The 13,765-nt window shown below is 38.8% G+C and overlaps 1 protein-coding gene and 1 non-coding gene across 2 annotated transcripts in view; both read right to left on the bottom strand.

Moving 5' to 3' along the window:
- The window catches only part of LOC112729854 (protein FAR1-RELATED SEQUENCE 6-like), a 34,310-nt gene that overhangs the window by 9,002 nt on the left and 11,543 nt on the right, over positions 1-13,765 (bottom strand). The window lies entirely within an intron of this gene.
- Positions 3,702-3,809, bottom strand: LOC112732181 (small nucleolar RNA R71). The gene has a single exon (XR_003167917.1). It is a non-coding gene; the product is annotated as a small nucleolar RNA R71 (small nucleolar RNA).

Below are 13,765 nucleotides of genomic sequence, written 5' to 3'. Positions count from 1 at the left end.
TTTATTAGTTTTTAATTAAAATTCAAATTTCTGGACTTTACTATGAGTTTGTGTGTTTTTCTGTGATTTCAGGTAATTTCTAGCTGAAATTGAGGGACCTGAGCAAAAATCATATTCAGAGGTTGAAGAAGGACTGCAGATGCTGTTGGATTCTGACCTCCCTGCACTCAAAGTGGATTTTCTGGAGCTACAGAACTTCAAATGGCGTGCTTTCAATTGCGTTGGAAAGTAGACATCCAGGGCTTTCAAGCAATATATAATAGTCCATACTTTGAATAAGGATTGACGACGTAAACTGGCGTTCAACGCCAGTTCCATGCTACATTCTGGAGTCAAACGCCAGAAACAGGTTGCAAAGTGGAGTTCAACACCAGAAACAGGCTACAAACTGGCGTTCAACTCCAAAAGAAGCCTCTACACGTGTAAAGCTCAATGCTCAGCCCAACCACACACCAAGTGGGCCCCGGAAGTGGATTTCTGCATCATTTACTTATTTCTGTAAACCCTAGTAACTAGTTTAGTATAAATAGGACTTTTTACTATTGTATTTACATCTTTGGATTATCTTTTGATCCTTTGATCACATTTTGGGGGCTGGCCATTTGGCCATGCCTGGACCTTATCACTTATGTATTTTCAACGGTAGAGTTTCTACACACCATAGATTAAGGTTTGGAGCTCTGCTATTCCTCAAGGATTAATGCAAAGTACTACTATTTTTCTATTCAATTCAACTTATTCCGCTTTTAAGATATTCATTCACACTTCAATATGATGGATGTGATGATCGTGACAGTCATCATCATTCTCAACTTATGAATGCGTGCCTGACAACCACCTCCGTTCTACCTTAGATTGAATGGATATCTCTTAGAAATCTAATACAGGAGACCAAGTCCGAGTTATTAGTGTCTTCGTGGTATAAGTTAGAACCCATGGATGGCCATTCCTGAGATCCGAAAAGTCTAAACCTTGTCTGTGGTATTCCGAGTAGGATCTGGGAAGGGATGGCTGTGACGAGCTTCAAACTCGCGAGTGCTGGGCGTAGTGACAGACGCAAAAGGATAGTAAATCCTATTCCAGTATGATCGAGAACCGATAGATGATTAGCCATGCAATCACAGCGCATTGGACCATTTTCACAAGAGGATGGGATGTAGCCATTGACAATGGTGATGCCCTACATAAAGCTTTCCATGGAAAGAAGTAGGATTGATTGGATGAAGACAGCAGGAAAGCAGAGATCAGAGGAACGAAAGCATCTCTATACGCTTATCTGAAATTCTCACCAATGAATTACATAAGTATCTCTATCTTAGTTATATTCTATTTATCTTTTATTCATCACTTTATAAAACTATTTGAATCCGCCTGACTGAGATTTACAAGGTGACCATAGCTTGCTTCAAGCCGACAATCTCCGTGGGATCGACCCTTACTCACGTAAGGTTTATTACTTGGACGACCCAGTGCACTTGCTGGTTAGTTGTACGAAGTTGTGAAACAGATATAAGATCATGAACGTGCGTATTGAGTTTTTAGCACCGTTACCAAGGAATGGAATGATCACGATTTCGCACACCAAGTTTTTGGCGCCGTTGTCGGGGATTGTTCGAATTTGGACAACTGACGGTTCATCTTGTTGCTCAGATTAGGTAATTTTATTTTAATTTTAAGCTTTTTATTTCTTATTTTCGAAAAAAAAAATTTATTTTTCGTTTTTCCCAATTAATTCTCGAAAAAATCCAAAAAAAATATAAAATTATAAAATCAAAAAATATTTTTGTGTTTCTTGTTTGAATCCAGAGTCAATTTTTTTTTAAGTTTGGTGTCTTGCATGTGTTTCTTTTTCTCAAGAATTTTCGAAAATCCATCATATGTTCTTCATGATCTTCAAGTTGTTCCTGGCCAGTCTTCTTGTTTGATCTTCATATTTTCTTGTTTTGTGTCTTTTCTTGTTTTTCATATGCATTTTTAACTTGTTAGTGTCTAATTATTGAAAATTTCTAAGTTTGGTGTCTTGCATGTTTTTCTTTTCTTAAAAATTTTCAAAAATAAGTCTTGATGTTCATCTTAATCTTCAAAGTGTTCTTGGTGTTCATTTTGACATTCATAGTGTTCTTGCATGCATTGTGTGTTTTGATTCATAATTTTCATGTTATGAGTCTTTTTCATATTTTTCTCTTTCATCATTAAAAATTCAAAAATAAAAAAAATATCCTTCCCTTTTTCACTCATAAATTTTCGAAAATTTGAGTTGAATTTTTCAAAACTTTTTAAAATTTAGTTGTTTTTTATGAATCAAATCAAATTTTCAATTTAAAAATCTTATCTTTTCAAAATCTTTTTCAAAAATCAAATCTTTTTCATTTTTTCTTATTTATTTTCGAAAATTATAAAAATATTTTTCAAAAAAAAATCTTTTTCTTAATTCTATCTCATAATTTTCGAAAATATTACTAACAATTAATGTGATTGATTCAAAAATGTAAAGTTTGTTACTTGCCTAATAAGAAATGTTCAATCTTTAAATTTTAAAATCAAATCTTTTTGTTTCTTGTTAGTCAAGTAATCAACTTTAATTTTCAAAATCAAATCTTTTTAAATTTCTTTTTCAAACCTTTTTCAAAATAAGTTTCAATCAATCATATCTTTTTGTTTCAATCATATCCCTTTTTTATTTCAATCATATCTTTTTCAAATTCAATTTCAAAATCTTTTCTAACTTCTTTCCTAACCTCTTATCTTTTTAAAACTGATTTTCAAATCTTTTTCAATCAATCTTATCTTTTTGTTTCAATCATATCTTTTTCAAAACTACCTAACTAATCCTCTCTCTCTTATTTTCGAAAATTCCCTCTCTCCTTTTTCAAAATTTCTTTTTAATTAACTAATTGTTTTAATTTTAATTTAATTTCAACTTTAATTTTTGAAATCTAACTTTCAATTTTAATTTTTATTTTAATTAAATTTCGAAATTCTCTCTATCATCTCCTTCTATTTATTTATTTATCTACTAACACTTCTCTCCCATCCAAAAATTCGAACACCACCTCCCTCTCTATGTTCGAGTTTTTCCTCTTCTCTTCTTTACATTACATTCTTTTCTTCTTCTACTCACACAAAGGAATCTCTATACTGTGACATAGAGGATTCCATATTTTCTTTGTTATTCCCTTCTTTGTCATATGAGCAGGAGCAAGGACAAGAACATTCTTGTTGAAGCAGATCCTGAACCTGAAAGGACTCTGAAAAGGAAACTAAGAGAAGTTAAAATACAACAATCCAGAGACAACCTTACAGGAATTTTCAAACAGAAAGAGGAGATGGCAGCCGAAAATAATAATAATGCAAGGAGGATACTTGGTGACTTTACTACACCTAATTCCAATTTACATGGAAGAAGCATCTCCATTCCTGCCATTGGAGTAAACAATTTTGAGCTGAAACCTCAATTAGTTTCTCTGATGCAGCAGAACTACAAATTTTATGGACTTCCATTTGAAGATCATTTTTAGTTTTTAACTGAATTCTTGCAGATCTATGATACTGTTAAGACCAATGGGGTTGATCCCGAGGTCTACAGGCTTATGCTTTTCCCGTTTGCTGTAAGAGACAGAGCTAGAGTGTGGTTGGACTCTCAACCCAAAGATAGCCTGAACTCTTTCTTAGCCAAGTTCTTTCCTCCTCAAAAGCTTAGTAAGCTTAGAGTAGATGTCCAAACCTTCAGACAGAAAGAAGGTGAATCCCTCTATGAAGCTTGGGAGAGATACAAGCAACTAACCAAAAAGTGTCCTTCTGACATGCTTTCAGAATGGACCATCCTGGATATATTCTATGATGGTCTGTCTGAGTTATCAAAGATGTCACTGGACCATTCTGCAGGTGGATCCATTCACCTAAAGAAAATGCCTGCAGAAGCTCAAGAACTCATTGACATGGTTGCAAATAACCAGTTCATGTACACTTCTGAAAGGAATCCTATGAATAATGGGACGCCTATGAAGAAGGGAGTTCTTGAAATTAATACTCTAAATGCCATATTGGCTCAAAACAAATATTGACTCAGCAAGTCAATATGATTTCTTAGAGTCTGAATGGAATGCAAGCTGCATCCAACAGTACTCAAGAGGCATCTTCTGAAGAAGAAGCTTATGATCCTGAGAACCCTGCAATAGCAGAGGTGAATTACATGGGTGAACCATATGGAAACACCTATAATCCCTCATGGAAAAATCACCCAAATCTCTCATGGAAGGATCAACAAAAGCCTCAACAAGGCTTTAATAATGGTGGAAGAAATAGGTTTAACAATAGCAAGCCTTTTCCATCATCCACTCAGCAACAGACAGAGAATTCTGAGCAGAAGCCATCCAGCTTAGCAAATATAGTCTCTGCTCTATCTAAGGCCACTTTAAGTTTCATGAATGAAACAAGGTCCTCCATTAGAAATTTGGAGGCACAAGTGGGCCAGCTGAGTAAAAGGGTCACTGAAATCCCTCCTAGTACTCTCCCAAGCAATACAGAAGAAAATCCAAAAGGAGAGTGCAAAGCCATTGAATTGACCATCATGGCCGAACCCACAAGAGAGGAGGAGGACATGAATCCCAGTGAGGAAGACCTCCTGGGACGTCCAGTGATCAATAAGGAGTTTCCCTCTGAGGAACCAAAGGAATCTGAGACTCATCTAGAGACCATAGAGATTCCATTGAACCTCCTTATGCCATTCATGAGCTCTGATGAGTATTCTTCCTCTGAAGAGAATGAAGATGTTACTAAAGAGCAAGTTTCCAAGTACCTTGGTGCAATCATGAAGCTGAATGCCAAATTATTTGGTAATGAGACTTGGGAAGAAGAACCTCCCTTGCTCACCAATGAACTAAGTGATCTGGATCAACTAACATTGCCTCAGAAGAAACAGGATCCTGAAAAGTTCTTAATACCTTGTACCATAGGCACCATGACCTTTGAGAAGGCTCTATGTGACCTTGGGTCAGGGATAAACCTCATGCCCCTCTCTGTAATGGAAAAACTGGAAATCTTTGAGGTACAAGCTTCCAGAATCTCACTAGAGATGGCAGACAACTCAAGAAAGCAGGCTTATAGACTAGTAGAGGACATGTTAGTAAAGGTTGAAGACCTTTACATCCCTGCTGATTTCATAATCCTGAATACTGGGAAGGAGGAGGATGAATCCATCATCCTTGGAAGACCCTTCCTAGCCACAGCAAGAGTTGTGATTGATGTAGACAGAGGAGAATTGATCCTTCAACTAAATGAGGATAACCTTGTGTTTAAAACTCAAGGATCTCCTTCTATAACCATGGAGAGGAAGCATGAAATGCTTCTCTCACTGCAGAGTCAACCAAATCCCCCACAGTCAAACTCTAAGTTTGGTGTTGGGAGGCCTCAGCCAAACTCTAAGTTTGGTGTTGAACTCCCATATCCAAACTCTAAAGTTTGGTGTTGGGAGTCTATAAAATTGACCTGATTACCTGTGTGGCTCCATGAGAGCCCACTGTCAAGCTATTGACATTAAAGAAGCGCTTGTTGGGAGGCAACCCAATGTTATTTAATCATTTTTATTTTATTTTCTCTTTGTTATTTCATGTTTTATTAGGTTGATGATCATGTGGAGTCACAAAAACTACTGAAAAATCAAAAACAGAATAAAAAACAGTATTGAAAACAGAACACCCTGGAGGAAGGGCTTACTGGCGTTTAAACGCCAGTAAGGAGCATCTGGCTGGCGTTTAACGCCAGAACAGAGCATGAAACTGGCGTTAAACGCCAGAAACAAGCAGCAGTCTGGCGTTTAAATGCCAGGATTGCACCCAGAGGAAAGCTGGCATTAAACGCCAGACACAAGTATCAGACTGGCATTCAATGCCAGAAACATGCTGCAGACTGGCGTTGAACGCCCAAAACAAGCATGGAAGTGGCGTTTAACGCCAGAAACATGCTGCAGTCTGGCGTTAAACGCCAGAATTGCATATATAGGGCGTTTTACACGCCTCAAAGGTGAAGGGATGAGAAATCCTCAAACACCTCAGGATCTGTGGACCCCACAGGATTTCCTCAGGATCTATGGACCCCACAGGATCCCCACTTACCTTTCTTCTCTCCTCTTCACACCTTTTCATATTACTCTTCTCCAAATACCCCTCACCAATCAACTCAATCACTCTTTCCCATCACCTCTTCACCACTCACATCCATCATCTCTTCCCCAAAAACCCCACCTACCTTTAAATTCAAAATAATTTTCCTCCCAAACCCAACCCTAAATGGCCGAACCCTAACCCCTCCCCACTCCTATATAAACCGCTCATTCCCTCTTCATTTTCACACAACACAACCCTCTCTTCACCCCTTGGCCGAAACCAACTCTCTCTCCCTCTCCTCCATTTCTCTTCTTCTTCTACTTCTTTCTCTCTTCTTTTGCTCGGGGACGAGCAAAAATTTTAAGTTTAGTGTGGTAAAAAGCATTGCTTTTTGTTTTTCCATAACCATTCATGGCACCAAAGGCCAGAGAAACCTCTAGAAAGAGGAAAGGGAAGGCAATTGCTTCCACCTCTAAGTCATGGGAGATGGAGAGATTCATCTCTAAGGTCCATCAAGACCACTTCTATGAAGTTGTGGCCAAGAAGAAAGTGATCCCTGAGGTTCCTTTCAAACTCAAAAAGAATGAGTATCCGGAGATCCAACTTGAGATCCAAAGAAGAGGTTGGGAAGTCCTCACCAACCCCATTCAACAAGTCGGGATCTTAATGGTTCAAGAGTTCTATGCAAACGCATGGGTCACTAGAAACCATGATCAAAGTGTGAACCCGAACCCAAAGAATTGGCTCACCATGGTTCGGGGGAAATACTTAGATTTCAGTCCGAAAAATGTAAGGTTGGCGTTCAACCTACCAATGATGGAAGAGAACGCACGCCCCTACACTAGAAGAGTTAACTTTGATCAAAGGTTGGACCAAGTCCTCATGGACATATGTGTGGAAGGAGCTCAATGGAAAATTGACTCAAAAGGTAAGTCGGTTCAACTAAGAAGGCTTGACCTCAAACCAGTAGCTAGAGAATGGTTGGAGTTCATTCAACGCTCAATCATTCCTACTAGCAACCGTTCTGAAGTTACTATAGACTGGGCCATCATGATCCATAGCATCATGATTGGGGAGGAAGTGGAAGTTCATGAGATTATACATCAAGAACTCTACAAGGTGGCTGACAAGTCCTCTAATTTGGCAAGGTTAGCCTTTCCTCATCTCATTTGCCACCTCTGCAATTCGGCTGAAATTGACATAGAGGGAGACATCCTCATTGAAGAGGATAAGCCCATCACTAAGAAAAGGATGGAGCAGACAAGAGAGCATGGACCTCAACATGAGCATGAGGAAATTCCTCACCATGAAATCCCTGAGATGCCTCAAGGGATGCACTTTCCTCCACAAAACTATTGGGAACAAATCAACACTTCCCTAGGTAAATTAAGTTCCAACATGGGACAACTAAGGTTGGAGCACCAAGATCATTCCATCATCCTCCATGAAATTAGAGAAGATCAAAGAGCTATGAGGGAGGAACAACAAAGACAAGGAAGAGACATAAAGGAGCTCAAAAGCACCATTGGTTCTTCAAGAAAAGGAAGACGCCACCCTCACTAAGGTGGACTCATTCCTTAATCTCCTTGTCTATTTATTTTTACTGTTTTTCATTTATTATGCTTTATGTTTGTGTCTTCATGATCATTAGTATTTAAATGTTTATGCCTTAAAGTTATGAATGTCCTATGAATCCATCACCTCTCTTGAATGAAAAATGTTTTAATTACAAAAGAACAAGAAGTACATGGTTTCAAATTCATCCTTGAAACTAGTTTAATTATCTTGATGTGGTGACAATACTTTTTGTTTTCTGAATGAATGCTTGAACAGTGCATATGTCTTTTGAAGTTGTTGTTTAAGAATGTTAAATATGTTGGCTCTTGAAAGAATGATGATAAGGAGAAATGTTATTTGATAATGTAAAAAATCATAAAAATGATTCTTGAAGTAAGAAAAAGCAGTGAATACAAAAGCTTGTAGAAAAAAAAATAAAAGACAAAAAAAAATATAGCGAAAGAAAAAAAAAGAGAAAAAGCAAGCAGAAAAAGCCAAAAGCTCTTAAAACCAAAAGGCAAGAGCAAAAAGCCAATAGCCCTTAAAACCAAAAGGCAAGGGTAATAAAAAGGATCCTAAGGCTTTGAGCATCAGTGGATAGGAGGGTCTAAAGGAATAAAATCCTGGCCTAAGCGGCTGAACCAAGTTGTCCCTTACCATGTGCTTGTGGCGTGAAGGTGTCAAGTGAAAACTTGAGACTGAGCGGTTAAAGTCAAGGTCCAAAGCAAAAGAAGAGTGTGCTTAAGAACCCTGGACACCTCTAATTGGGGACTTTAGCAAAGATGAGTCACAATCTGAAAAGGTTCACCCAATTATGTGTCTGTGGCATTTATGTATCCGGTGGTAATACTGGAAAACAAAGTGCTTAGGGCCACGGCCAAGACTCATAAAGTAGCTGTGTTCAAGAATCAACATACTGAACTAGGAGAATCAATAACACTATCTGAACTCTGAGTTCCTATAGATGCCAATCATTCTGAACTTCAATGGATAAAGTGAGATGCCAAAACTATTCAAGAGGCAAAAAGCTACAAGTCCCGCTCATCTGATTGGAACTAAGTTTCATTGATATTTTAGAATTTATAGTATATTCTCTTCTTTTTATCCTATTTTATCTTCAGTTGCTTGGGGACAAGCAACAATTTAAGTTTGGTGTCGTGATTAGCGGATAATTTATACGCTTTTTGGCATTGTTTTTACATAGTTTTCAGTATGATTTGGTTAGTTTTTAGTATATTTTTATTAGTTTTTAATTAAAATTCACATTTCTGAACTTTACTATGAGTTTGTGTATTTTTCTGTGATTTCAGGTAATTTCTGGCTGAAATTGAGGGACCTGAGCAAAAATCAGATTCAGAGGTTGAAGAAGGACTGCAGATGCTGTTGGATTCTGACCTCCCTACACTCAAAGTAGATTTTCTGGAGCTACAGAACTCCAAATGGCGCGCTTTTAATTGCGTTGGAAAGTAGACATCCAGGGATTTCTAGAAATATATAATAGTTCATACTTTGAATAAGGATTGACGATGTAAACTGGCGTTCAACGCTAGTTCCATGCTGCATTTTGGAGTCAAACGCCAGAAACAGGTTGCAAAGTGGAGTTCAACGCCAGAAACAGACTACAAACTGGCGTTCAACTCCAAAAGAAGCCTCTACACATGTAAAGCTCAATGCTCAGCCCAAGCACACACCAAGTGGGCCCCGGAAGTAGATTTCTGCATCATTTACTTATTTCTGTAAATCCTAGTAACTAGTTTAGTATAAATAGGACTTTTTACTATTGTATTTACATCTTTGGATTATCTTTTGATCCTTTGATCACATTTTGGGGGCTGGCCATTCGGCCATGCCTGGACCTTATCACTTATGTATTTTCAACGGTAGAGTTTCTACACACCATAGATTAAGGTGTGGAGCTCTGCTGTTCCTCAAGGATTAATGCAAAGTACTACTATTTATCTATTCAATTCAACTTATTCCGCTTCTAAGATATTCATTCGCACTTCAATATGATGGATGTGATGATCGTGACAGTCATCATCATTCTCAACTTATGAACGCGTGCCTGACAACCACCTCCGTTCTACCTTAGATTGAATGGATATCTCTTGGATATCTAATACAGGGGACCGAGTCCGAGTTATTACTGTCTTTGTGGTATAAGTTAGAACCCATGGATGGCCATTCCTGAGATCCGAAAAGTATAAACCTTGTCTGTGGTATTCCGAGTAGGATCTGGGAAGGGATGGCTGTGACGAGCTTCAAACTCGCGAGTGCCGGGCGTAGTGACAGACGCAAAAGGATAGTAAATCCTATTCCAGTATGATCGAGAACCGACAGATGATTAGCCATGCAGTGACAGCGCATTGGACCATTTTCACAGGAGGATGGGATGTAGCCATTGACAACAGTGATGCCCTACATAAAGCTTGCCATGGAAAGGAGTAGGATTGATTGGATGAAGACAGCAGGAAAGCAGAGATCAGAGGAACGAAAGCATCTCTATACGCTTATCTGAAATTCTCACTGATGAATTACATAAGTATCTCTATCTTAGTTATATTCTATTTATCTTTTATTCATCAATTTATAAAACTATTTGAATCCGCCTGACTGAGATTTACAAGGTGACCATAGCTTGCTTCAAGCCGACAATCTTCGTGGGATCGACCGTTACTCACGTAAAGTTTATTACTTGGACGACCCAGTGCACTTGCTGGTTAGTTGTACGAAGTTGTGAAACAGATATAAGATCATGAACGTGCGTGTTGAGTTTTTAGTGCCGTTATCAAGGAATGGAATGATCACGATTTCGCACACCAGTACTCAGACCATGCAGCTCTAAAATATTTATTAGCTAAAAAAGAGTCCAAACCAAGGTTGATACGTTGGATACTGCCGCTACAAGAATTTGATTTAGAAATCAAGGATAGGAGTGGTAACCAGAATTTAGTGGCAGACCACTTGAGTCGCCTTGAGCACATTAAGGATGACTCCACTCCTATCAATGATAGTTTTCCCTTTGATAGCCTGCATGCAGTATCCGAAGTAATTCCTTGGTATGCACCTGTAGCTAATTATCTAGTTAGCCATACATTCCCTCCAAATTTTAATAAACATCAAAGGGACAAGCTGAAAAGCGAGTCTAAATATTTTATATTGGATGATCCATATCTGTGGAGATGTGGTGCTGATCAGGTAATTAGAAAGTGTGGGCCTCAATCAGAATTCCAGTCTATTTTAGAGGCATGCCACTCATCTGAGAATGGAGGACATTTTGGCCCTCAAAGAACAGCTAGAAAAATCTTAGACTGTGGATTCTGGTGGCCTACTCTTTTTAAAGATGCTGCTGAATATTGTAAATCTTGTTCCCCATGCCAAAGATTTGGTAATATATCCAAGAGGGATGAGATGCCTCAACAGATTATGCTTTTCTGTGAAATTTTTTATGTTTGGGGCATTGACTTCATGGGTCCATTTCCAAATTCTAATGGTTACCTTTATATACTGTTAGCTGTAGATTATGTTTCTAAATGGGTGGAAGCAATTCCTACCCGTACTGATGACGCTAACACTTTTGTTTTCTTTGTTAGAAACCATATTATCTGTCGCTTTGGATCACCACGAGCAATCATGAGCGATCAAGGCACTCACTTTTGTAACCGGAGACTAACAGGATTACTGAAGAAGCATGGGATTGTTCATAAAGTAGCAACAACTTATCACCCCCAAACCAATGGACAAGCAAAAGTGTCTAACAGAGAAATTAAACGCATTCTGGAGAAGATAGTAAAGCCCCATAGGAAAGACTGGAGTGCTAGGCTAAAAGATGCACTCTGGGCATATAGAACAGCATACAAAACACCTATCGGGATGAGCCCCTTCCGCTTAGTGTATGGAAAGGCTTGCCACCTTCCAGTAGAGGTGGAACACAAGGCCTTCTAGGCTGTAAGGGAATACAATATGAATTATGAAGAATCTGGTGCTGAAAGAAAGCTGCAACTAGCAGAATTAGAGAATCTTCGACTAGAAGCATATGACAATTCAAGGCGATACAAAGAGAAGATGAAGGCTGTCCATGACAAGCACATTAAAAGGAGAGAATTCAGACCAGGGGAGTTAGTTCTTCTTTATAACTCCAGACTGAGGCTTATGCCAGGGAAACTAAGGTCAAGATGGGAAGGTCCCTACAAAGTAGAAAAGGTAGAGCCATACGGAGTTTTCCACCTGCGTCATCCTTCTAGCTCCAAATTCTTAAAGGTCAATGGACATTGCCTGAAGCTTTATCATGGAGAGAAGATGAAGGATCACAAAGAGCTAGAGGTTTTCCTTTTGAAAGACCCACCAACAAAAGCAGAATGAGTCTAAAGACGTCCAACTTAAGGACGTAAAAGCAAAGTGCTAGGTGGGAGACAACCCACCATGGTATGATCGTTCAGTTTCAGTCTTAGTTTTATTTTCCTATTTTTGTTTTTCAAATGACTCTTCTTATAACCTCTGCATATAAATGCATATAGCCTGCATTTGTATTCGCATTTTTCATATATATATATATATATATAAAAATAGAGGCACGCGACGCGTCTGCGTCATAGATGCTTTCGCAAAAGGAAGAAAAGAAGCAGAGAGTCACGCGAAAGCATGGCTGGAGGCGTGCCTTAGGCACAAATATGCCCACGCGACCGCATCACTGACGCGGCCGCGTCATTTTGAAAAATAGCCTCCCATGCGTTCGCATCACCCACGCGATCGCGTGACCCTGTGAAATCGACGTAAATGGGTATATGGCAGAGAGTTATGGTGGAGTTGGGCTGGAATGGTGCTGGAAGCACTAGCCCTACCACGCGACCGCGTCACCCACGCGGCCGCGTCATTTTACAAATTGAGACCATTCACGCGACCGCGTCACCCACGCGTCCGCGTCACCCACGCGTCCGCGTCACCCAGACTTTTGGCAAATTGCATTTAAAACAGAGAGTTGTGCGTACGCGAGACTGCACTCGCGCCAATAGCACAAATCAGGTCACGCGATCGCGTGACCCACGCGTCCGCGTCACCTGAACTTATCACACACCACGCAATCGCGTGCTCCACGCGTCCGCGTCACATGCGACGCACATCTTATCCAGATCAGCGCCTGATATCTTATCTTTTCTTCCCCAAATCTAAATCTTTTCTTTCCCCTTCTTATTTCTTTCTTCTCTCTTCTTCCTTCCTTATTCTTTCTCACTTTTTACTTTCTCCTCCCTTATTTTTCACATCCATTATCAAGGTTCTTTTCTTTCTTTCTTTACTTTTTACTTTTCCTTTATTATTTTTATTTTCTTCTTCTTTTTCTTTTTACTTCCATTATCTATATTTTCTTTTTCTTTCTTTTTCTTTTCTTTTATCCCTTTAATTGGTGTTAGAAATTTTATTAGGTGATTATTTACTTCTATATTTTGCTTGTGAGTTATTGTGGAATTGTTTGACAATTAATATTACTTCTTGAAGGGTTGCTTGCATGTTTAATTCAATACTTTCGATAACATATTTACCATGCATGCTAAGTGTTTGTGAATAAGCCCGTATGGCATTGCACATTATTTTTTTTATATATTATTCCATTCTACTACTCTAATGCCTGTTTTTCACAAAACCCCTTTTATATTTTATTAATTAAATAAAATTGTCAATACAAACAGGTTGTTAGTTTGAAAGGGTTGGTAATCTAACTTGGACATTGAATGTTTGATCTATGCTACTCATGCCTTTGCCGGCATGCCAATAAACATCTTGCATTCATTTGCCCTCACATGCACTTGCTATATTTCTATTGATGAACTTTTCACATGGATTCGCGACCATGTGTTAACGACATCCTTCTTTACCGTGCATTGATTATCACTTGTACCCTTCTCTTCCTTGCTCTAACCCTTAAACTTTTAAAGTTACTTACTCTTTCCCTTTTTAGGATGGCCACCAGGAAAGGCAAAGAGAAAGCTAATCCCAAACCACCAGCAAGGAAAGGAACTAAAAGAACATTAGTGGCAGAGCCATCTTCAACAGCAGTAAAGCCCTCAACAAAATGAATCAAGAGGATCATCAAGGTCGATGAAAAAGAA

Source organism: Arachis hypogaea, chromosome 12 (assembly GCF_003086295.3).
Source record: "Arachis hypogaea cultivar Tifrunner chromosome 12, arahy.Tifrunner.gnm2.J5K5, whole genome shotgun sequence".
NCBI classification, from domain to species: domain Eukaryota; kingdom Viridiplantae; phylum Streptophyta; class Magnoliopsida; order Fabales; family Fabaceae; genus Arachis; species Arachis hypogaea.
The sequence above is the reverse complement of the archived record's forward strand: the minus strand, read 5'-3'. Positions and strand labels throughout refer to the sequence as shown.